This window comes from Lissotriton vulgaris, chromosome 8 (assembly GCF_964263255.1).
Source record: "Lissotriton vulgaris chromosome 8, aLisVul1.2, whole genome shotgun sequence".
In the NCBI taxonomy this organism is placed as follows: domain Eukaryota; kingdom Metazoa; phylum Chordata; class Amphibia; order Caudata; family Salamandridae; genus Lissotriton; species Lissotriton vulgaris.
The window spans coordinates 745701298-745724832 of NC_141696.1; the positions used below are offsets into that span (position 1 = coordinate 745701298).

Below are 23535 nucleotides of genomic sequence, written 5' to 3' on the forward strand. Positions count from 1 at the left end.
AGAATCTGTATATATGTTATATATATATCTTTGTACATGTTGTCCTTGGCCCTGAGGAAGGTGACATCATCACCGAAACGTACGTCGGCCCAACATCCACTGTTTGGATATAAATTGGTAAACTCCATCTAGACCAAAAAGCTAATTGGCAGAACTATTTCATCTAAGTTCTCATTGTATTCCATCAAGTACACCTTTGGGTTGTCTTCTTTTTTTCTTTGTCTTGTGGTACTTAGTCTATGTATTTATGGTGTTAGGTATGTATTTTAAGAAGTGAAATGGTACGATTGGTATGCGAGTATGTATGTATGAATGTCAGGATTATATATCGCTAGGGGGCACATTTTTTCTTATGCTTTATTGTCTGCATTTGCACTTTATGGATTTCCAAAAATGTTTTGGTAATAGTGATGAATTTCTGTTGAGCATGATATATGATAAAATGATATGCACAGATGTATAAATGTTTTCAAATATATTTATCTGAAAAAAGAAAAGAAAAAGAAAAAATATGTTTTGATAATACTTTGAAGTTTCAACTTTCCTCTTTGGCATCTTATTATAAAAATAGTTAAGATTTATTCAATGTTAAAGCAATATAGGTCCTTATAGAGGTAATTTGTACATTTTGCCTGCCACTTTCCTATTGCCAACATCAGCAGTGGCCAGTGTTTAGTAGCCCACATTAGAGAGTGACTGTGCCTCTTTTTTTCGGAACTGTGCCGTTCTAGTCCCCAGATGTACTAGCAGGTGGGCAAACCCTATAACTCCAAATACCTGTTATCTAACAACGTATAAGGTACTAGCGACTGGTTTAGTCACTGTGGTCTGAGGTGAATGAGGACTAAAAGAAAACTAAAAAAAATTAAAATGGGAAAGGTACGCCTTTCAGTAGTGAAAAACGAATATACAAGTTTTTTCACTATGAGGATGTGTAAAACTAAAAAGTACATGCCCCACTTTTTAAATACACTGGACCTTGCCCACAGGGCTGTCCAGGGCCTATCCTGTATTAAAAAGGAAGGTTTGGCAAAAGGTTTATTTTGCCAGGTCGAATGGCAGTTTAAAACCGCACACACACACACACACAGGCTGCTGTGACAGGCCTGAGACATGTTTAAAGCCCTATTTAATGAGTGAGACAATCGGTGCTGTAGGCAGAGATGTTTTAAGGCATGGGCAAAGTGTGCTCTGGCCCACGGCCTCAGACTTTCAGGGGCACCCTGATAGAACCACCTCTGTTCTGCAGAGATTCTTGCCCTGATGACCTTGAAAAATTCTTCAACAAATTGTTTTAAATACCAGTTTTCTTTCTTTCTTTTTAATGTGGGTGATGTGAAAGTCTATTACAGACATTAGCAGAGAAATGTTTTGTTTGTTTTATGCAACATCCATAATAAAAGTTTATTTTAGATCAAAAAAGAACCTCACATATGAGAAGTGAGTCTCAGATATTATTTGCAGTCACTGGCTATAGAACCCCTTGCAACACCATAAAGAACACGCCCTGATCTACCCCTTTAGGTAGCTTATAATTTCTCTTTATGCAGACGACGTCACTCTTTACATAGCTAACCCCAAGATAATCTCAATCCCGTACTGCGCGAGGTCACCAAGTTTGGGGCCATCTCGGGCATAAATGTCAACTGGTCCAAATTGGCAGTCTTCCCGCTCACAGAAGCGACAGCTCAGTACACCCTGGACTATCCTTTGACATGGCATTCGGAGGAAATCAAATGTTCGAGGCATGTGGGCTGCTGAATTCATATCTGTGCATAGTCCGCCACCTAGTGTTGGGTCCGGATGATTGCACATTGTTGTCCTGGAAGAGTCTTCGAAGTATCACGAGATAGGTGGCTCCTCCCCTGGACTACAGTGCGCATGGGCATCGCCTCCATCCCCAGATTGTTTTTTTCCGCCATAGGGTTCGGATGTGTTTTCGGTTCCCTCCTTCGGAACCGATAGTTGTTCGATTTTACTTGAGACCAAAAGGTCTTTAGGCTGGGCGTCGGTATAGTTGCGTTCGGGTTTTCTTACTGACTCTCAGCTCCAATCTCCTACTGCCCTTCCACGTGCTTCGACGCGGACGGGCCTACACTAACTCATTTGCGATGGAGCGGACTCCATTCAAGAAGTGTCCGCTATGTCACTCGAAATACTCGCACCTCGACGTGCACCCTGTGTGCAACACATGCTTGTCGCCGGATCACCGTGAAGACACCTGCATGGCTTGTTCAACGTTTAGGAGTAAAAAAACTTTGAAGATTCGCCGGGCTAATCGACTCCAGGCACAGTTGTCGGCTTCAGCACCCACACCTGATGACGTCTTTCAGGAGTCGATTGAGGAGGAAGCCGGCGTACAAGAGTCGGACTCTGGCCCCGCGTCCGAAGAAGAGGCCTACGACGCGGACGAGGAGGCCGGCGACGAAGTCTCCGGTGAGGTAGGGGACGACGAACTGATTTGTGCCGCCATGGGAGATAGCTCAGAGGAAGAGCATCCCCAAACGGACTCCGGGGTTTCCCCCCGTCATACGGCCCAGGTCGAGGGATCGCCTTCGGGCCTTACCCGAGATCTTACTACAAGTCCTACGTCCCCGCCCCCGGGCCCGGTCACGGACATTTCTGGCAAGAAACCGAAAGTGAAACCAACCGGTCACGCACCCTCGGATGCGAAACCGAAACCGAAACTGGCGTTGGTAAAGAAGGTTCTGGAGGCGTCAACTTCCACGAAACCCAAAATGGCCGACTCGAAGAGCCACGCCAAGATGGCCGACCACAAAAGCCGCGCCAAAATGGCCGACCCGAAGTCCTCGGGGTCGGCGCCGAAGGTGAAGACTTCCGACGCGGCTGTGTCGGCACCGAGAGGGGTCGCGGACCCGAAGACGGCTTCGAAGAAGCGTCACGCCGACGGTGCGACGGGCCAAGAGGCGTCGGCACCGAAGAAGAGGCCTGCCGACGACCGGGCTCTCGGAGACGAAGAGACGCTCGAGACAGTTCAGCCCTCGGCATCCCTTACTAAGAAGGTGGGAGAATCCTTGAAGCGGATCCAACAGTCCACTGTGGTTCCCAGCCAGGACGCTGGCGTGCCAAGGCCCACGCCGAAGCCTGCCAAGGGACAAACGCCCATCCGTTTTACCCTTCCTCCCAAGTCGGCGCCGAAGGCCTTCGCGCCTAAGCAGAGCGGACATTCTCAACAAGCATTGACGCCGAAAGCTGCCTTGGTGGTATCGAAGCTTCGGCTCCAACCGCTCGCGGTGGAGGAACGTCGAGAGGTGACAATCGACGCCAACACCGGAAAATTGTCGCTCCTCAAAAGAAAGATTACCTCGGAGCCGCCATTGGAACCCTTTAGGATTCCATTAAAGAACAAAAAGTACTCTGCGGACTCTTCGGCTCTGATGGAACCTCTGTCTCCACAAGCCATGGAACGCTCGCCGGCCCATTCCCCAGTGCCTGAGGTGGAGGAGGAATACGACGAGTACACATATCCTGCGTACTCGGATCAGGACGAGGAGCAAGTGCCCTGGACAGCAGGAGGCGACACGGACGACCTGCAGTCGGGTCAGGACACTCAACTTTTCGCCACTAAGACGTCCCCGACGGAGGACTCGGCGGCGTTTAATGCATTAATAGAAAGAGCTGCAGCGAACCATGACGTCGAACTGCACTCAGACCCGGTGGATGCGGACTTCTTGGTCGACACCTTCTCGGTAGCCGAAAAGCAAGTCAAGACGCTACCTATGCTCCAAGGGGTGCTGAAGCATGCACAGGAGGTATTTAAGGAGCCCACCCGGGCGCGGGTGGTCAATCCTCGCATCGACAGGAAGTATAAGGCGGCGCCCACGGATCCCACGTATATTAAGGGACATTTGCCATTGGACTCCCTGGTGGTGTCCAACGCTCGAAAGAGGGCGAATTCGCAGACTACTGGTGATGCTCCTCCCCCAGACAAAGAGTCAAAGATCTTTGAGGCATCGGGCAAACGCATTGCTGCACAGGCAGCAAACATTTGGAGGATCTCTAACACCCAAGCCCTGCTTGCACGTTATGATAGGGCCCATTACGACACATTAGAGGCCATCCTACAACACTTGCCTGACCAATACAAGGAGGCGGGGGAGATGCTCATTCAGGAGGGTAAACTCATTACTAATGCATCCATCAAATGTGCCCTAGATGTAGCAGACACTGCCTCCAGGGCTATCAATACAAGCGTGTTACTCAGACGCCATGCCTGGCTTCGAATTTCTGGGTTCAAGCCCGACATACAAACCACATTACTGGGTCAGACGGTGAATCCTGACCATCTGTTCGGCCCTGAAGTGGATGCCTCCCTAGAAAAAATGAAAAAAGATACCGAAACTGCCAAGTCTATGGGGGCTTTACAAAGTCAGCAGTTTCGGGGTGGTTCTTTTCGCCGCTCCAATTCAAGAGGCACCTCAAGAGGCCAGGCACCCCAAACCACGCAATACTACAAGGGTAACACCCAGTCCTCGTATAACAACAACAAGGGCAGGGGTGGCTACAGAGGCAATAATATCAAGGGCAGAGGACGTGGAAACAATGCCTCCAGGTCCACCGCCTCCAACAAGCAGTGACGTCTTGTCACTTCCCCCCGATCACACAACACCTGTCGGGGGGAGACTACAGCAGTTCCTGCCGGCGTGGAGGTCCATCACCACGGACAGGTGGGTGAGGTCTCTTATTCAGTACGGGTACTGTCTAGAACTTACGTCCATTCCACCGGACATACCGCCAAGAGGCCGTGCTATGTCCGACGAGCACTTGACCTTGTTGCAGCAAGAAGTACTAATCATGCTGCAAAAAGGGGCGATAGAGCTCGTTCCATTGCAAGAACAAGGAACAGGGGTTTACTCCCTGTATTTTCTCATTCCCAAAAAGGACGGATCACTCAGGCCGATCCTGGACCTCAGGCCCCTGAACTGGTACATCAACTCAGAGCACTTCCATATGCTCACGTTGCAGCAGGTGCTTCCCCTTCTTCAACGGGGGGACTTCCTAGCGACGCTGGATCTGAAGGATGCCTATTTTCACATTCCCCTGCATCCTTCACACAGGAAGTATCTCAGATTCAAGATCTTAGACCAGCATTACCAGTTCAGGGTCCTGCCGTTCGGGGTCACCACGGCACCAAGAGTTTTCACCAAGTGCCTAGCGACTGTAGCAGCGCATCTCCGTCGCCAGCACGTCCATGTCTTTCCATACCTCGACGACTGGCTTATTCAGGCAAAGACGGAACAGCAGTGCGTAGACCACGTGTCACGCACCATTCACCTCCTGCACGATCTGGGATTCTCTCTGAACTACCCAAAGTCCCATCTCCAGCCCGCCCACGTGCGTCAGTATCTGGGCGCGACAATCAACACTCTGGCGGCCACTGCGCAGCCGAGTTCAGTGAGAATCGCCGGCATCCAGGCGCTGATCCAACGATTCAGACCCCAGACCTCGCTTCCAGCGAGGGTGTTCATGCAGTTGATAGGCATGATGGCCTCCTGCATCTCCATTGTCCCGCACGCGAGACTACATATGCGTCCGCTTCAGGAGTGCCTGGCACGTCAGTGGACTCAGGCTCATGGGCAACTGACAGACCTAGTGTTGGTGAGCGGTCGGGCGTACAACTCTCTGCATTGGTGGAAGCCACAAAACCTTTGCAAGGGCCGACCATTCCAAGAGCCTGTCCCACAGATCATCCTGACAACGGACGCCTCTCTCCAGGGATGGGGAGCTCATGTACTCCATTACACAGTGCAGGGACTATGGACACTTCAGCAAAGGAAGATGCACATCAATGTGTTGGAACTGATGGCAATCTTCATGGCCTTAAAGGCGTTCAAAGTACATCTGTGCAACAAGGTCGTGTTGATCCGGACGGACAACATGACGGCCATGTACTACATCCAGAAGCAGGGGGGAACACACTCTCCACAGCTGTCTCATCTGGCTCAGAGCATGTGGAAGTGGGCCATTCAGAGAAACATATTCCTCATGGCAGAACATCTCCCAGGCAAGGACAACCAGATGGCGGATCTGCTCAGCAGACACAGCCATCAGATGCACGAGTGGGAGTTACATCCATCAGTACTCCAACCGTACTTCCAAAGGTGGGGTCATCCAGAGATAGACCTGTTCGCCACAAAGGAGAACGCAAAATGCCAAAGCTTCGCCGCCAGGTTCCCACACCCCCAATCACAGGGCAATGCGATGTGGATGAACTGGTCAGGCAGATTTGCGTACGCTTTTCCCCCAGCACCTCTGATACCGCTGGTGGCACGCAAGCTCAGGCAGCACTCGATGACTCTCATCCTGGTTGCTCCTACGTGGGCTCGCCAACCATGGTACACCACGTTTCTGGAACTCTCCGTGGTACCGCATCAAAGGCTTCATCTCACTCCCAGCCTTCTGACGCAGAGCCATGGCGACATTCAGCACCCAGATCCGCAACAGCTCAACCTGGCGATCTGGCTCCTGAAGTCCTAGAGTTTGGCTACCTTAATCTTCCTCCCGATTGCATGGACATCATTCGGGAAGCGAGAAAGCCCACTACTAGAGCTTGTTATGCGGCTAAATGGAAGAGGTTTGTCGTCTACTGCGTGGAGCACAGCATTGACCCGCTAGACGCTTCCATTCAAAACATCATATGTTACCTCTTTCACCTGTATCGGTGTAATCTAGCTTACTCTTCCATCCGCATTCACCTGTCGGCTATGGCAGCATACCTCCAAAATAGGCAACACCTGTCACTCTTTAAGGTCCCTGCTATCAAGGCTTTTCTGGAAGGACTCAAGAGAGTCATTCCACCAAGGACTCCACCAGCACCGGAATGGAACCTCAATGTGGTTCTTACAAGGCTGATGGGTCCCCCCTTTGAGCCACTACACTCTTGCGAACTGCAGTTTCTGACCTGGAAGGTGGCTTTCTTAGTAGCAATCACATCGCTACGGAGGGTTAGCGAACTGCAGGCGCTCACCATCCAAGAACCTTTCTTCCAGGTCCATGCCAACAGGGTGGTGCTCCGCACTAACCCTAAATTCTTGCCCAAAGTGGTCTCACAGTTCCACATGAACCAAACTATTGAATTGCCGGTGTTCTTCCAAAACCCAGAGACGCTGGCGGAGCGGATGCTCCACACTCTTGATGTAAAGAGGGCCTTGATGTATTATGTGGACAGGACAAAAGATTTCCGCAAAACCAAACAACTTTTTGTTGCTTTTGCCACTCAACACAAGGGAAACGCAATCTCCAAAGCAGGAATAGCTAGATGGATAGTAAAGTGCATTCAGATCTGCTACGCTAAAGCAAAGCGCACTCTCACTATACCACCGAGGGCCCACTCCACTAGAAAGTTGGGGGCCTCTATGGCGTTCTTAGGTAACATTCCCTTAGAAGACATCTGTAGAGCAGCCACATGGTCTACCACTCATACTTTCACCAAGCACTACTGTGTAGACGTGCATTCAAAACAACAGGCAGCTGTTGGTCAGGCTGTTCTAAAAACGCTTTTTCAGACTGCTGCAGCTGGCACGGGCGGCCGCCGCTAATGGAGGGACTGCTATGTATTCTATGCACAGATATGAATTCAGCAGCCCACATGCCTCGAACTGCAAATGCTACTTACCAGTATGCATCTGTTCTTGGCATGTAGGGCTGCTGACATTCATATCGCCCACCCTCCTCCCCGGCGCCTGTAGCAGCTGCAGTATGTATTCATATACAAACATATGCTCATAGCATGGTCATCACTCACTTCTGCACTCCATCTCTGCCTATGGCTAAAAACAATCTGGGGATGGAGGCGATGCCCATGCGCACTGTAGTCCAGGGGAGGAGCCACCTATCTCGTGATACTTCGAAGACTCTTCCAGGACAACAATGTGCAATCATCCGGACCCAACACTAGGTGGCGGACTATGCACAGATATGAATGTCAGCAGCCCTACATGCCAAGAACAGATGCATACTGGTAAGTAGCATTTGCAATCTAGGCATCAAAGTCACTAGACATAGAGAGGAGCTTATACGGGCTAATTATCTAGCCACACTAGATAAAGTTACTGAGTCAATCACAAAATGGCTGTCCTACCTCTCTCTACGGCCGGGAGGATCTCCCTTGTAAAAATGATACTATTACCTATGTTTCTCTACTTGTTTACCAATATACCGTATAAACCGGGCAAACATTTCTTCACCGCACTTAAGATGCAAATAATCCGCCTGGTATGAGGAGGCAAAGAAGCACTGCTAGTAACAATCAAACACGGAAAGGGGACCTGCCCGCAATAATTTTAGTTCATGGCCTAGGAGAGGTCCTTTGTATTATAAAAATTGTCCTGAACCCAAGCAATTCATATAACAGGTTAGTTTTTATCAAAATATATTTTTTTTATTTTCATGAATTCATTATCATTGTATATAGATATAAAAAGTTATACATCCAAATAAATAAACATCTTGGCAACAATTAAATGGTGGTTCTGACTTCATACTAACATACCCTTCACATTCTTACAAAAAACATTCACACATCATGCATCCTACAACACTAAGCAGAGATGATTTTCAGATGACAGGGGGACCGATGATCAAATGTCCGGGTTGGTTCAGAAGGTTCCTCAGTGGGAACAAACGCCAACGCGCGTTTCGGTGTATGGCCCCGTCCGGGGCAACACCTTCATCAGGGCAAAGTGGGGTAGAGAAGAAGGAACCACACACGTATAGAAAATTGGTAACGGAAGGAGCTGGCGTATGGTTAACCACAGTAGGAGGCAATTTGCTTATGCCTAGGGGAGATCGTGTTGCTGTAGATAAATAGCTGGGATGGAGGGAATCCCGTTCCCACTTGTATGTGGCGGAGTCAATCCCACGGGGGGAAAATGCAAGGATAAGTAAAATTGAGAGTCCCTTCACATCAAGAGGGAGATATCGTGGAGGACAGTAGGGGGATGCTGACCTTGTCTGCTGCCCGTATGGGATAAATATACCTTTTCTAGGTTAGGGCGAAAACCACAGATGGATTCTGTTCAAAGCGGGGGCCGCCGGCTGAAAGAGTAAATAGGACTTATCACAGATGATGTCTAGGGCGAATTCGGCAGTACTACCGTCAGGTTAGTTTCGAATATAGTCAGGTCCCTTCTGGGCGGAGCCTGGCGCGTAGGCAAGGGGCAGTCTCCAGTCGGCAGTCCCGGTCGCTCGCACGAGGATAGGCCTGACGGTAGTACTGCCGAATTCGCCCTAGACATCATCTGTGATAAGTCCTATTTACTCTTTCAGCCGGCGGCCCCCGCTTTGAACAGAATCCATCTGTGGTTTTCGCCCTAACCTAGAAAAGGTATATTTATCCCATACGGGCAGCAGACAAGGTCAGCATCCCCCTACTGTCCTCCACGATATCTCCCTCTTGATGTGAAGGGACTCTCAATTTTACTTATCCTTGCATTTTCCCCCCGTGGGATTGACTCCGCCACATACAAGTGGGAACGGGATTCCCTCCATCCCAGCTATTTATCTACAGCAACACGATCTCCCCTAGGCATAAGCAAATTGCCTCCTACTGTGGTTAACCATACGCCAGCTCCTTCCGTTACCAATTTTCTATACGTGTGTGGTTCCTTCTTCTCTACCCCACTTTGCCCTGATGAAGGTGTTGCCCCGGACGGGGCCATACACCGAAACGCGCGTTGGCGTTTGTTCCCACTGAGGAACCTTCTGAACCAACCCGGACATTTGATCATCGGTCCCCCTGTCATCTGAAAATCATCTCTGCTTAGTGTTGTAGGATGCATGATGTGTGAATGTTTTTTGTAAGAATGTGAAGGGTATGTTAGTATGAAGTCAGAACCACCATTTAATTGTTGCCAAGATGTTTATTTATTTGGATGTATAACTTTTTATATCTATATACAATGATAATGAATTCATGAAAATAAAAAAAATATATTTTGATAAAAACTAACCTGTTATATGAATTGCTTGGGTTCAGGACAATTTTTATAATACAAAGGACCTCTCCTAGGCCATGAACTAAAATTATTGCGGGCAGGTCCCCTTTCCGTGTTTGATTGTTACTTTCCCCATCGACCTGCCCAAATTGATGTGGGGTCCCCCTCCGATTTGATGAAAAGAAGCACTGCTAGGTCTGGGCACTCTGACTCTTCCTTTCTCACAAGGCAGATTCGAGCTACCTGATTTTGAACTATACTCTCACTGTCCTCAGGTGCACTTCGCCATATATTGGCTGAATCCATCCCCCTTTAAGCCCCACCTGGCGGTAGAGGAGGGGTATATGACCCCTATCCCTCTTTCGGGGTTCTTGTTTTCTTTGCGTAGGGGAAGAGAGTGGGACCCCACCACGATAGCAAACACTGTCATGTCCTGGAGAAAGATAGCTGACAGATTGGGTGTGACAATGTTGTACCCCCGTAAGGTACCTCTGCTGCACCTTCCCTCTCTCCAAGTCACATACGAGCTTCAACGCAAGTAAATGTTAGAAAATCTACACTTTACCACCTGAGGCGACCTCTACCTGGGAGGTACATTTCGCACTAGGGAGCAGTTCTTTGGGGCACATACACCCTCCACCATGGAGCTATTTATGTATATCAGACTTAGGCAAAGTGTGAAAGCAGCCACCCCAGCCTTCCCCGCAGAGCCACCCACATTACTACCTCTCCACGCACTCCTGCAAGCTGAGCCTCCCGGGCATGTCACCTCCCTTCTCTATCGCCACGCACAGCTCACACTGCTCTCCCGCACCCCGAGAGCCCGACTAGTGTGGGACCTGGATCTGGGACGACAATTAATAGATGACCAATGGGAATTTATTTGCAAACAGACACAAGCTATAACAGCCAGTAGCAGCCTGAGGCTTATACACTATAAGTTCCTACACAGGTTATATTACACTCCGGCCAAGCTACATAAATTCAAACTCCGAGACAATGATAGATGTGCCAGATGTAGGTGTGAGGGGGCGGATTTCCTTCACCTGACCTGGTTGTGCCCGTCCATTCAACAATATTGGCAACAGGTTTTGATAGGAATATCTAATATGATCAATTTGCCGCTACAGGCATCACCAGAGGTAGCTCTGCTAGGCTGCACACGTGATATTGCCCCTGCATATAGGAATTTAGTCTCCTTAGGCTTCCTAATAGCAAAGTGTAGGGTGGCGTGCCGCTGGGGTAGGGGCCGCACCCCCAAGTTCAAGGATTGTATACATGACCTCACTACATGGCAGGAGCAATCGCTCAGTTATGCTCAACTCCTCCCGCCCACTTCCAGACCCAGAGATGTTTGGAGCCCTTTAACCACATACTTATTGGTGACAACAGGGAGCTCTGCTACTGACGCAGGAGTACCGGTTGGAGATGCCGATCATGATGACCCCCCTTGATGCTTGAAATCAAGGCACCCTCCCCTCCTGTATGTAGAAAGGGAATCTAGGGTGGACGTCGGCGTTGTGTGTAGGAGAGAGTAGGGTCCTCCCTGGCTATAGCATTACAGATGTCCAGGATCGTCCGTTGCTACTTCTATAACCCAGATGTGTATCAAATGTTTGTCATTATGCACAGTATATGATTCAGACTGTTACGATGTCTAATGCAACTGTGACTCTGTTTTTTCGGACCTCAAATGTGAAGCAAGCCAGGAAGGGTTTTGTTTCGCCTGTTGGGGTGTATAGATGCAGAATACATCTGTTCTTAGCCTAATATTTGATGATATGTCCTGCTGTGTTGCCAAACTTCAATAAATAAACGTATTATAAAAAAAAATGTTTATCCCCCAACAAACCTGTGCACATCACAATCACTGTTCACATTTAAAACGTATCCAGAAGAAATCCAGAAAAAAGGATTCCTGGTTACAATACATTTCTAAAGTCATAGGTAAGACTAATGACTCTTTCAATACTGTTCAATATATGCATTAGTTATTAATGAGGCATTCACTGTGCCAATTTTCTCCCTCCCAATACAGGCCATTAAACATTCTGAGGACAGAGTGTCATGCACACCAGACTTTTCATATGCATGGGAGTGTGGCCCACACAAATGTAAAGCCTGTCCATTGAATGTTCATTTGATGATATTTCTTTAGCCTTTACTTTCTCTATTGATTGAGAACCCACATTCTATCAGTTTGAGATAAAGATGGCAAATGTTAGCCATCACCCTAATAAAGTATTGTCTAAAAAAAAAAAGAGATTATTTGCAGTAATATCAGTGAGCTGCTGCTGTGTTACAATATTGAAAACACACATCACTGTCCCTGAATATTAGATGTAAACACATTTAGAATTTTAAACGAGTGTGCCTTGCCAAAGGAGAATGAAAGAGCTGAAACTGGATCATGAATTCAAAGCTGTTGTCAACAGGGGTCCCCAAAACTCGCGTGTCCAGGGCCCCTAAAATCCTTAAGATGTCCCTGACTGCAGGCCACTAATAGAATGTAATTTATGGGCACAAGTTGTGCCACTTTAATAGGGATCTACAAGTAAATTAAATATGCAAATGTGGTATATGCCAATTCTACCATGCTTTAAAGAAAGCTCACAATCACTTTAGCACTGGAAAGCAGTAGTAAAGTGTGCAGAGACCTAAAGCCAGCAAAAACAAAGTTAGTAAAACGGGAGGGGTTAAAGGCAAAAAGTTAGTGGAAAACCAATCCAAGGATGCTCGGTCTAAACTTAAGTAAATCCGTACATTGATAGCGAGCCTTCAGCACTAGGTTTGCTTCTGCCCACCAGGCTTCTGCTCACCTTTGGAATGCCCTATGATGCAGACTTCCTCGTCTTGGCGTTCCTGCCTCCACCACTGTGGGGCACCTTCAGTGTCCCTGCTTTATGTGTGATAATTCCATCCACAAAGACTCTCAATAAGGACACAGATAACCTCTCCTTTAGTATTGTTCACATCTTTCCTGGCTAACGCACCTCTTCCTTCTTGGGTTTGTGTTATGTACCTCACCTTTTTTCTGGCCAGTTACAGGCATGCTTTTGAGCCTCTTAAGAGTGACAGTGATTTGACCCCCTATGCCTGCTTTTGTTTTACATGTACTGGTAAGAAAATGAATCCCTCATAGATTAAAGCATAGCAAGCATGACAACATTCTTACAGTTGATATCGGAGTATAATTTGGACGTTTGTCCTTCTACTGATACAATTTCTTATTTTTTGCATAGGTGACTCGCTAACTTGCCTCTGAAGGTTGGTGGGGCTGGTGAAGTGGGACCTACTGTCTTGACCTCCAATGTGCCCGTCTCAGCACAAAAGAATTGTTAGGAATTCAAGGATCCTCTTGTCCCGTCCCTCTTCCCAAGAACTTGAAAATTCTTTCCCCAATCTTTTTGTTTGCATCCATCAAGAGCTAGGAGCTCTAACCATGTCTCCTTATCAACCTCTTGTTCTCTTCCATTAAGAGCTGTACTATTCTTTGCTGTTTCCCTAACTCTCCTATGCTATTCTCCTGTCACTTTGTCTCATCCTGTGGCCTCTTTCACTTTTGTTGCTTCTCTAGGTAAACGTTTTCTCAGCAGACCTTGCTGATGATTGTCCTGTGGTAAAACGAGGCTAAACCAAGGAACTGTTTTATTTCCTCAGTATAGACAACCTTTCAACTGTAGGGTTGCCAACAATTTAGATGCACCCAAAAGCACTTGTAGAACCCTCTGGATACACTATCATTTGATTAGCCTAATGTCTTCGTAGAGTGTCTTCCGGGCCTACCCAATTCAAGAAAGGATTGCTCTCACTCAGCTTGCTTCAGGAGGTTTTTTTTTAGGCCTGCAGAGTCAGCCTACATGTCTAGTATAGTCATTTATGTACTTTTAAAATGCACATTATGTCGCTACCTTTATTTGCCTTAAAATGGGAAGGTTGGAAGCTTTAGTGCAGAAGAAAGCTACAATTTTATTAAAGATGAGGAGACCAGTATAAAGTCACTCCTGCCCTCCAAGCGGGGTGTTGAGTTGCCAATGTAGTTGTCTTAAGGGTATAGCTGTTTAGTTTTCACTAGCCTTTTCTCCCATAGCATCTCTCACCATTCCTCTATAGACTTCTTCCTCTTCTTTGCTGTTGCTTGGCTGGTTCTTTCTAACCCCTGTTGTATAGAAGAGAGTGAATTGTTCATGAGACAAGTTCTACTATGTGTGAGATTTGTTCCATATAGTTATTTTGTGAGATTCTTCTCTGTATTAATTGTCCATTGCACAGCTGTTGCATTGGTTGTGCTACTCGCAAAACATAGACAAAAAGTGAGGAGTAGAATGCTTGATTGAATCTCGCCCATTATAGGACGCAGAATTCAGGCCTTCACATCCTGAAAAATGAAATAGGGAGCCATAAGGGCCCCGGGGAAGCCTCCTATGACCACATGGTTCAGGTGCATGGGACCCAAATTGACCCTCTCCCAACTCCTGTTTTCAAAGCAAAAAATATATATTCTTGCAGTAGGGTTTGTTGACCCCAAAGCAGCATTTGTGGACTCACAGAAAGCTTCCAAGCCCTGGCTCAGGGTTCATGAACCTGTGACATGTGATTTTGGAGCCTTATGGGAGTTTCCGAAGGTTTTGCGGACCAAAACTAAGGTCTGAAAAGCAAACAAAATAGTGGTGAGCTGTTTGAAGTAACACTGCGTAGTCAAGTTCCTTTGGTGAACAGTTACATTCTTTATTCAAATATTCAAAAGTTGTGCAAAGAGTCTCAGCTAACGCGTTTCGTTCAGCAGAGTGAACTTCGACGGGGCATATATATTGAGAAGGATCGACTTTGATGTATCCAAACGTTGGTAGTCCTGTTTCGCTGCCGTAGCAGTAGAGCGAAGTGTACGGCACAACCGGTAATTAGCGGATGCCTCCTTGATAAGGGCCCCGCATGTGGTGCTGGAGCCGTTCGGTATCCAAACTCCTTCCTCGCACTGCTTCTGGAAGAAAAAGGAATTCCTTTTTCATCCAGAAGCGGTGCGAGGAAGTCGATCCTTCTCAATATATATGCCCTGTCGAAGTTCACTCTGCTGAACGAAACGTGTTGGCTGAGGCTCTTTGCACAACTTTTGAATATTTGAATAAAGAATTTAACTGTTCACCAAAGGAACTTGACTACGTAGTGTTACTTCAAACAGATAACCTGGGTGGTGCACCTCTCCACTTTTCCCTAAATTCCCGATTCTCTGCTTGGCAGTTTGCACCTTACTACGGCAGTTAGTGCACACCGTTCATGAATGTACCAGTAACGATCTACAAAGGAAACTTAGGAAAGAGGTGCGGCCACTGGAGTTCGCCGTTGACCGTTGCCCTTTACAAAATAGTGGTGAGCCTCTGCCTACCCACCCGATGGCTGATGGCTGTGTGCAGCAGAAACTGGCCGCTGGGTTAGTGTTAATCAGTTAAAAAAACTTTCCTCTGTCAATGAAGATCCTTAATATAGTATTAAAGGTTAACATGAGATTTTTGGTATTGTTTTTCTTTTTAACATGTGCTGTATTATATGGTTTTGTGGGGGAAATGGTAGGTACAGGATTTCTGGGCTGAGATGTCCATCAATTTTTTTTTAATTTGTTTCATTGAATTATGGGCAGGTGGCATATAGTAGCTATTAGGAGCTTTTCCGTTTGGAAGTATGCTTTTTCTCCTAATGTTTCAACTCTCAGATGTTTAAACATTGTAGTTGCTAAAGTGGTTGCAATTTGTGCAACGACTTTTAGTAAATCCGGTGGTATTTTGCAAATCGACTTATGTACTAGTAGGTCAAGTCGTAAAATACATAATCGCAGTGGTTCTCAATTCAACCTAGGCAATGCATATTAATGGGTAGCGTGCAAACTGTGACCCCCCTATGATTCGCTGCCTTCTCAAGCATGGTGGCAAGTTGAGGTCAACAGACCACCATCTTTGTGATTTTTTTATAAATACAGCAATCTTTTTTTCATTTATTAATACACCCCATTTGCCTTACAGAAAAACGGTATGGGTTAAAAAAGAAAACAGTTTTAAAGACATTTTTTAAGACTAGGCAGTGACCCTACCTCGACCTAATCCTAAAAATATTGTTGCCAGCATTCATACAGGGGAGAGTGTCCCTTGGGAATTTGCGAATGGGAGTCTTTGTGATGGGAACATCATTTGTACATTTGGCCCCGGAAAGCATTGGTCCAAACATGGCACTGAATATAAGTGCATATGCGGCCACACTGTGTCCTAAATTAAATATTTCTATAATTGTACAGGGTGTCTGTGAGCAATTAATTGCTTTATGCTGCATTTTCCATGAGGAAGTTACAGCTCTCTTGGCCAAGGGGGCCATAGAGAGGGTCCCAGTGCCAGAAGTAGGATGTGGTTGTTATTCCTGCTACTTTCTGGTGCCCAAGAAGGACAAGGGCCTGTGTCTTATCCTAGACCTCTGAACCCTCCACTACTTCTTCCGGAAGGAAAGTTCAAAATGCTCACTTTGGCCCAGGTAATTTCTTCCCACGACCCAGGAGACTGGATGGAAGTGTTGGACTTGGACGCTGTAATGGAGCTGGATAATTTAAGTAATAAAGAGGAGAGAAGTAGGCAGATTCTCAGGTTCACTTTATTCGCCTCACCCACGAACAGCCAGGATACAACTGACAATATTCAGATAAAATTCTCCATTCTAAGAACCATCAGTAGAGAGAACTCTAAACTCTAAGAGGAGGCAGGAACACATGAGTAAAGTAAGACATCACACATCTCCCCCTTTCACAATTAATGATAAAACCTATAAAGAAAATGAAAAAGGAAGTAACAAAAAAAAAAAAACATCCTAACATTACTAAAAATGGAAACAAAGCTGGACTAAACATAATCCTTCATATAAGACGGTGGTCTGCGTAGTCTCTGACTTCTCAAACGAGAATCAGTGAAATTGTTAGAACTGGAAATAGGAAGTTTGATAGAGGAGGAAGAACCACCATCAGAATCACAGTCACTTCGAGAGAAGTTCTTTGATCTAATTACAACCACACGACTTTTGTTCCAAATTCTTCCATCTTGTGTCTTAATGGCATTACCAAAAACTTTAGAAACAGGCCTAACATTAGTGTATTTAGACCATGATCTTCTCCCAACAGGTGCTTTAATTTTGACAAGATCACCAACTCTAATTTCTTGAAAATGAACACATTTCTTTTTATCAAAATACATTTTCCTCCGAGCTTGCTTATCCAATTCCCTCTCCCCCCAAACACCAATATGATTGTCAACCAATCCTTTGTTCAGGTTCATCCAACCAGGACACCACATAGTGTTGGGTACTCTACCTTTGAATACTTCAAAGGGGGATTTACCAGTGGTAGAGTGAGGGGAACAACGATAAGCCACAATTCTTTCTTTGAGTGCCAATTTCCAATTTAGACCATTAGCCCTAGCTAGCTGAATACATTCTTTCAATGTTTTGTTGACCCTCTCAACCGCTCCATTAGTTTCTGGGTGATATAAAGAGGACCGTTTGTGCACAATGCCACATTTAGAAAGAAATGTATCAAACATTGCAGAACAAAATTGAGGACCATTATCTGATAAAATACTGTTGGGAAAACTTTCTCTCATGAAAACATCAGATAAAACCTTTATTACAGAATCAGAAGTTATCTCATTCACAGCACTCACTTCAATCCAACGAGAATATAAGTCAACTAATACTATCAAGTATGGAGTGTCTGAGACACCAGTAAGAGGTCCCAAGATATCAATTGCTATCTCATCCCAGGGATGGTTGGGCAAAACCCTGCAAACCATGGGCATCTGCCTGGTTTTCAGTATTTTGTCACTTGCGCAACATTCAACACAATCTCTAACCATGCGTTCTATCTCCAAATCCATCCCAGGCCACCAAAACTGTGTGCGTAGCATTTCTTTTGTTTTCACTATTCCTAGATGGCCAGAGTGTGCATGTAACAATAATTTCCTCCTTAAAGTAGAGGGAGGCACCAGTCTCAAATCACGTGTTAAAAGATCATCAGTAATGGACAACTCTTGAGCAACCAATGACCACGGCTTCTCTAAACACTTATTGTCCCTTAGTAAGGATAATACTTTGACTAACTCCTCATCCTTTAACAATTCATCTTTCCACTCTTCTTTCCCAACCACACCTTCAGTGACCTCACAGACATTGAGAAAGTCATCTTCATCCACAAATACCTCATCATTACAAAGTTCATCACCTTTTACAAGTCTAGAAAAGCAATCAGCAGCTTTATTTGAAACGGCAGGTAAATATTGCACCTCAAAATCAAACTCCTGCAAAGATATGATCCATCTTCTTATCCTTGAGGAAATAGAGTCTAAACCCTTCTTACAAAAAACCTCTTTCAACGGTTTGTGATCTGACTTTACAACAAACTAATCAGATTCTTAATTTTTTTTAGACCCCAGAAGATAGCTAACGACTCTTTCTCAATTACCGAGTAATAAAGTTCAGGTCCACGAAGACACCGTGAGGCACAAGCAATCAGAGATTCATAGCCATTTTTTTTTTGTACCAGTACTGCTCCAAGACCTTTGTCACTTGCATCCGTATACACATAAGTTGGCAAACCAGGAACAAATGCTTGAAGACAGGGAGCTTTTTTCAACTCCTCAACTTGGTGAGTTAGCTAGATGACCAGTATTCCCACACCTAAAACAAGAAAACGTGTTAGAAACATTAAAGTTCGGATTGAAAGTATTCATCCCATTTTCATTTTTCTCTCCTGACATTTTTTCTTCTTTCTTTACTTGACACACAACTTCTTCAACCTTAGTTTCATCTTTCTTTTCAGGTTCAATCGTCTTTTCCTTTTCACCTTTCAGTTCATCAACGCACTTCGTCATGTGTTCAACTTGCTTTGCTATAACTAGAACTTCATCAAGTGGTGGTTCATCCTTCAACCATAGTTCCTTTCGGATGCTATCGTGTGCGCATTTTAATACAAATTGATCCCTTATTCTTTCTTCCAAAGTCTGTCCAAATTTGCACGATGAAGCCAACTTCCTTAGTGCAGAAACATACTCCTCAACTGACTCATCCTTCTTTTGCCCTCTCAATCCAAAATGATATCTTTCCATTATCGTGCTCAATCTTGGGAGATAGTGTTGGTCTAATTGTTCAATCGCTATTTCATATTCGTTTAAATTCCTTTGTTCTGATGCAGTGAGTTCTGGTAAATGTTCTAAAACATCCTGACCTTCTCCTCCCAAACAGTGTAGCAGTAATGAATGTTTCCTTTCTGCACTTAAGTTCGTGCCACATACTCTTACATAGTTTGCAAAGATCTTTTTCCATTTCTGCCATTTTACATTTGGTTCACCTGGACTTGTTAAGAAAAATGCGGGTTGTGTTACATTCTGCATCCTCTTTTTTTTTTTTAAATATTTAAAAACATATATATATATATATATATATATATATATATATATATATATATATATATATATATATATATATTTATATATATTTTTTTTATATTATTAATTTAAATGTTCTTTGTTGGGATGAATCAACTGACTCCTGTCAATATAAAGTGAATAATGTATTAACTTTCACATATATGCATTAACTTTCACTTATATTAATTCTTAGTGTATTTCCTTTTCTTTTCTGTAATAAAACACCTTTCTTTCTTGTAGATTATTCTTCCCTTCTTTTTTTTTATAGAGCCACTATGAGATCATAAACAGTGAATGGGTTCTTTGTTTTAGCATTCTCTTCTTTTAAATGTTCTCAGCACTGTCATTGTGAGAACAGACGAAATGACAACGTTCTTTAAGAATCAGCACACGTCACAATTCTCCTGTTCCTGATACGCGCTGCAAACACAGTTCTTTTTCTCGTTGTTTGCTCATAAAGCCATACGTATTACATCAATGACACGCAGCTGAAGAGTCATTGAAACGCACGCTGACTACGCATTGAATTCTTGCGCATGTACGTCATTGAAGCGCACAGCCATATTGCTTTTGATCTCAGCGCGAGTAAACATTAGCGCGAGCAAATGCACAAGCCACCATAACAGTTAATTTGAGCACGCGGAACCTTTTCCCTTTTATTTCCTTATTTTCATTTAATTAAATTCCCTTTTTCTCTTGAACCTCCCGCTTTACTCCTCACCGTACAGGCTTATCTTTTTGTCGGTGATTTTCTAGTCATACCGCCGCTGGGAAGACAACGCTTCCTTTTTAGTTGATGACAGCCGCTGGAGAGGTCAGAGAAGGCTTCGTGTTGAGGCGGAGAGGTAAGTTGATCGTCGCCAGTGTAATGGAGCTGGATAATTTAAGTAATAAAGAGGAGAGAAGTAGGCAGATTCTCAGGTTCACTTTATTCGCCTCACCCACGAACAGCCAGGATACAACTGACAATATTCAGATAAGATTCTCCATTCTAAGAACCATCAGTAGAGAGAACTCTAAACTCTAAGAGGAGGCAGGAACACATGAGTAAAGTAAGACATCACAGACGCTTATTTCCATATCCCTGTCGTGCCTGCCCGTGGTTGTTACTTACTGTTTGCAGTGGGCCACAAGCACTTTCAATTTATCGTGCTCCCCTTTGGCTTTGCAAGTGCCACTCGGGTGTTCAGAAAGGTGATGGCGGTGGTCACAGCTCATCTGCGCAGATCTGGGGTACTAGTCTTCCCCTATCTTGACTACAGCCTGTTAAAGTCGGGCTTGCCCCAGGCTGTCGTCTCCTACCTCCAGACTAGAGCGGACCTCCTGCGCTCTCTGTGGTTCATTATCAACTTGCCGAAGTTACACCTGACTCCCTCTCAAACGATCCCTTCGATTTCTGGCCTATCCTCCAGAGCAGCGACTCCGGGATATTTAGGCTGTGATACCGATGTTTCAGCCTGTATCACGGATTTCAGGGAGAATAACTCTGAGACTGCTGGACTTCATGGCCTCCTGAATCCTGCTGGTGGATCATGCCAGGTGGCATATGCTGGATCTGCAGTGGGACCTGAAGTTTCAGTGGGCGCAGCATCAGGGGAATCTCTCTGACTACATCCAGATCTCGGAGAGAACTGCATTACGACTGCAGTGGTGGCTAACATACCAAGATGTGGTCAGAGGTAGAGATGTGGTCAGAGGCAGTTCCCTCTCCCTTTCCCAACCATATCTAACGGTGGTGACAGATGTGTCACTTCTGGGATGGGGCGGTCACCTGGGAGAGGCAGAGATCAGAGGCGTCTTGTCAACCTTCTGGAGCTCCGGGCGATCAGACTGGCACTGAAAGCATTCCTTCCCTCTTAAAAGGGAAAGTGATGCAGGTGTTCACGGGCAACACCACTGCCATGTGGTATTGCACCAAACAGTGCAGGTTGGGTTGCAGACACTTTGTCAGGAGGCTCTCCTTCTCTGGACATGGGTGGACCATCGGGGCATAACCATGGTGGTTCCACATCTCGCTGGTTCCCTGATCGCCAACGCAGATAAACTCTGCCATCAGTGCCTGGTTGATCATGAATGGTGTCTCAATCCGGAGGTGAGGCAAGGTCTCGTTCAGCAGTGTGGAGAGCCTTTGCTAGATCTGTTCGCCTCTGAAGACAATGCGCAATGTCAGCAGCATTGCGCGTTGGAGTTTCCAAGGCGGCACTCGCTCAGCGATACTTTTCATCCTCCTCTTTGCCTATACCACTTCTGCCCGGAGTGCTCAAGAAGATCAAGCATGACCAGGCCCAAGTCATTCTTGTGGCTCCGAATTGGGCACAAATAAGCTTGTATTCTGTCCTTCTAAGCATGGCCATTGATCCCGCAATCAAACTGCCCCTTCGGGAGGATCCCGTATCGCAGAAGTAGGGGATGGTTCTTCACCTGAACCTGTCCACTCTCCATATGCTTGCATGGACCTTGAGTGGCGGCAGTTGACTGCTTTTGACCTTCCACCCAAAGTCTGTGATGTCATCTTGGCATTTAAGCGTCCTACCACTAAAACGGTATACGCCTGTAGATGGAACCCATTTGTGGCATGGTGCACAGCAAAGACTGTAGATCCCCTTTCTGCCCCTCTGTCAGAGGTTCTCTTGTACATACTTTCTTTGGCCCAGCAGGGCTCTGCTTTGGGCAGCCTTAAAGGTTATCTTGCAGCTATCTCTGCCTTTCTATGACTGCCAGATCATCCTTCTTTATTCAAATCTCTCATTGTTTGTAGATTCTTTAAGGGCTTTACTCACTTGTTTCCTCTGTCTTCTTTCATAATGACTCATTGGGATTTAAATTAGATTTTAACCTTTCGTATGTGTGCTCCCTTCGAGCCTCTTCATAATTGTCGTCTCAGGCTGCTGACTCTCAAAACAGTTTTCCTTATTGCCATCACCTCTGCTTGTAGAGTTAGGGAGCTTCAGACTCTGTCTTCAAAGCCTCCTTATCTACCTGTCCATCCAAGTAAAGTTGTGCTTTGAACAAATTCTTTGTTCCTTCTTAAAATGGTGACGCCCTTTCATGTGGGATAATCAATCACACTGCCCACCTTTTACCCGCCCTGCATCCCTCCAAGGAGGAGGAGAGACTCCAAGGTCTGGACCCAAAACAGGCATTGTCTTTTTATCTCGATCGTACCAAAGACTTCTAACTGGATGATCAACTCTGCATTGGTTATGTGGGCGCCAAGAAAGGTCAGGCTGTGCAAAAAAAATGCCATCTTTCGACGAGTTGTCCTCTGCATTAAAATATGCTATGTATTGGCAAAAAGGAACCTCCCGTGGGGTTGCATGCTCACTCCACTAGATCTACAGCTGCAACCACTGCATTAGCAAGCGGAGTCCCACTCTTTGATAACTGTCCGGCAACGACATGGGCATCCAGGCACACATTTATCAGACACTATTGATAGCCAAGTTCGGAGGGATGGGTACTTTGCCCGTTCGGTCCTCCATGACTTCCTGGTGTGTTCTTGTTTCGCAGATATGCTGGAGTATCTATTCTAAGGTAAGTAATCTACAACTAATAGTCTCTATCAGATGAACAAGTTACCTACCATCGGTAACGATGTATCCAGTAGAGGTATATATTAGTTGTAGGTTCCTTATCACCTCACCCATCCTTCCTAGCTCTGCAAACTGATTTCATGGCATAGGGACTTCCCTACAGGGCCTAGCTTGGACGCACCAGTAGTCATTGTCTTTCATGGCTCTGCGCTTCTGGCATAGAATATGGTGTTAAGAACTGACGTCAGCATGCATGGGTGGTGTCTATATAGGTCCCGTAACATCATCCCGGCACCCACGACGCCGACGACTGATGCAGAGCCAACAGACACCACCTACTAGTGCGCGGGGTACTGCTAATGAAAAATCTCTGGATCCAGACTGGCACCTGGGGAAAATTCTAAGGTACGGAATCTGCAACTAATATATCTCTACCAGATGCATTGTTACCAAAGGTAAGTAACTTGTTGAGGACTAACTATTATCCTTGTTGAAAATGATTTGAACTTCTACATTTTAAAAGGGTTAAGAGGATTGTGACATACGTTCTTCCCAACAAACAAGTTTGAATGAGCCCTCTGAGGTAATGCCTTATTG

General features: G+C 45.7%; 1 protein-coding gene across 6 annotated transcripts in view; it reads left to right on the plus strand.

The window, feature by feature from the left end:
* The window catches only part of ERCC5 (ERCC excision repair 5, endonuclease), a 235201-nt gene that overhangs the window by 173449 nt on the left and 38217 nt on the right, over positions 1–23535 (plus strand). The window lies entirely within an intron of this gene.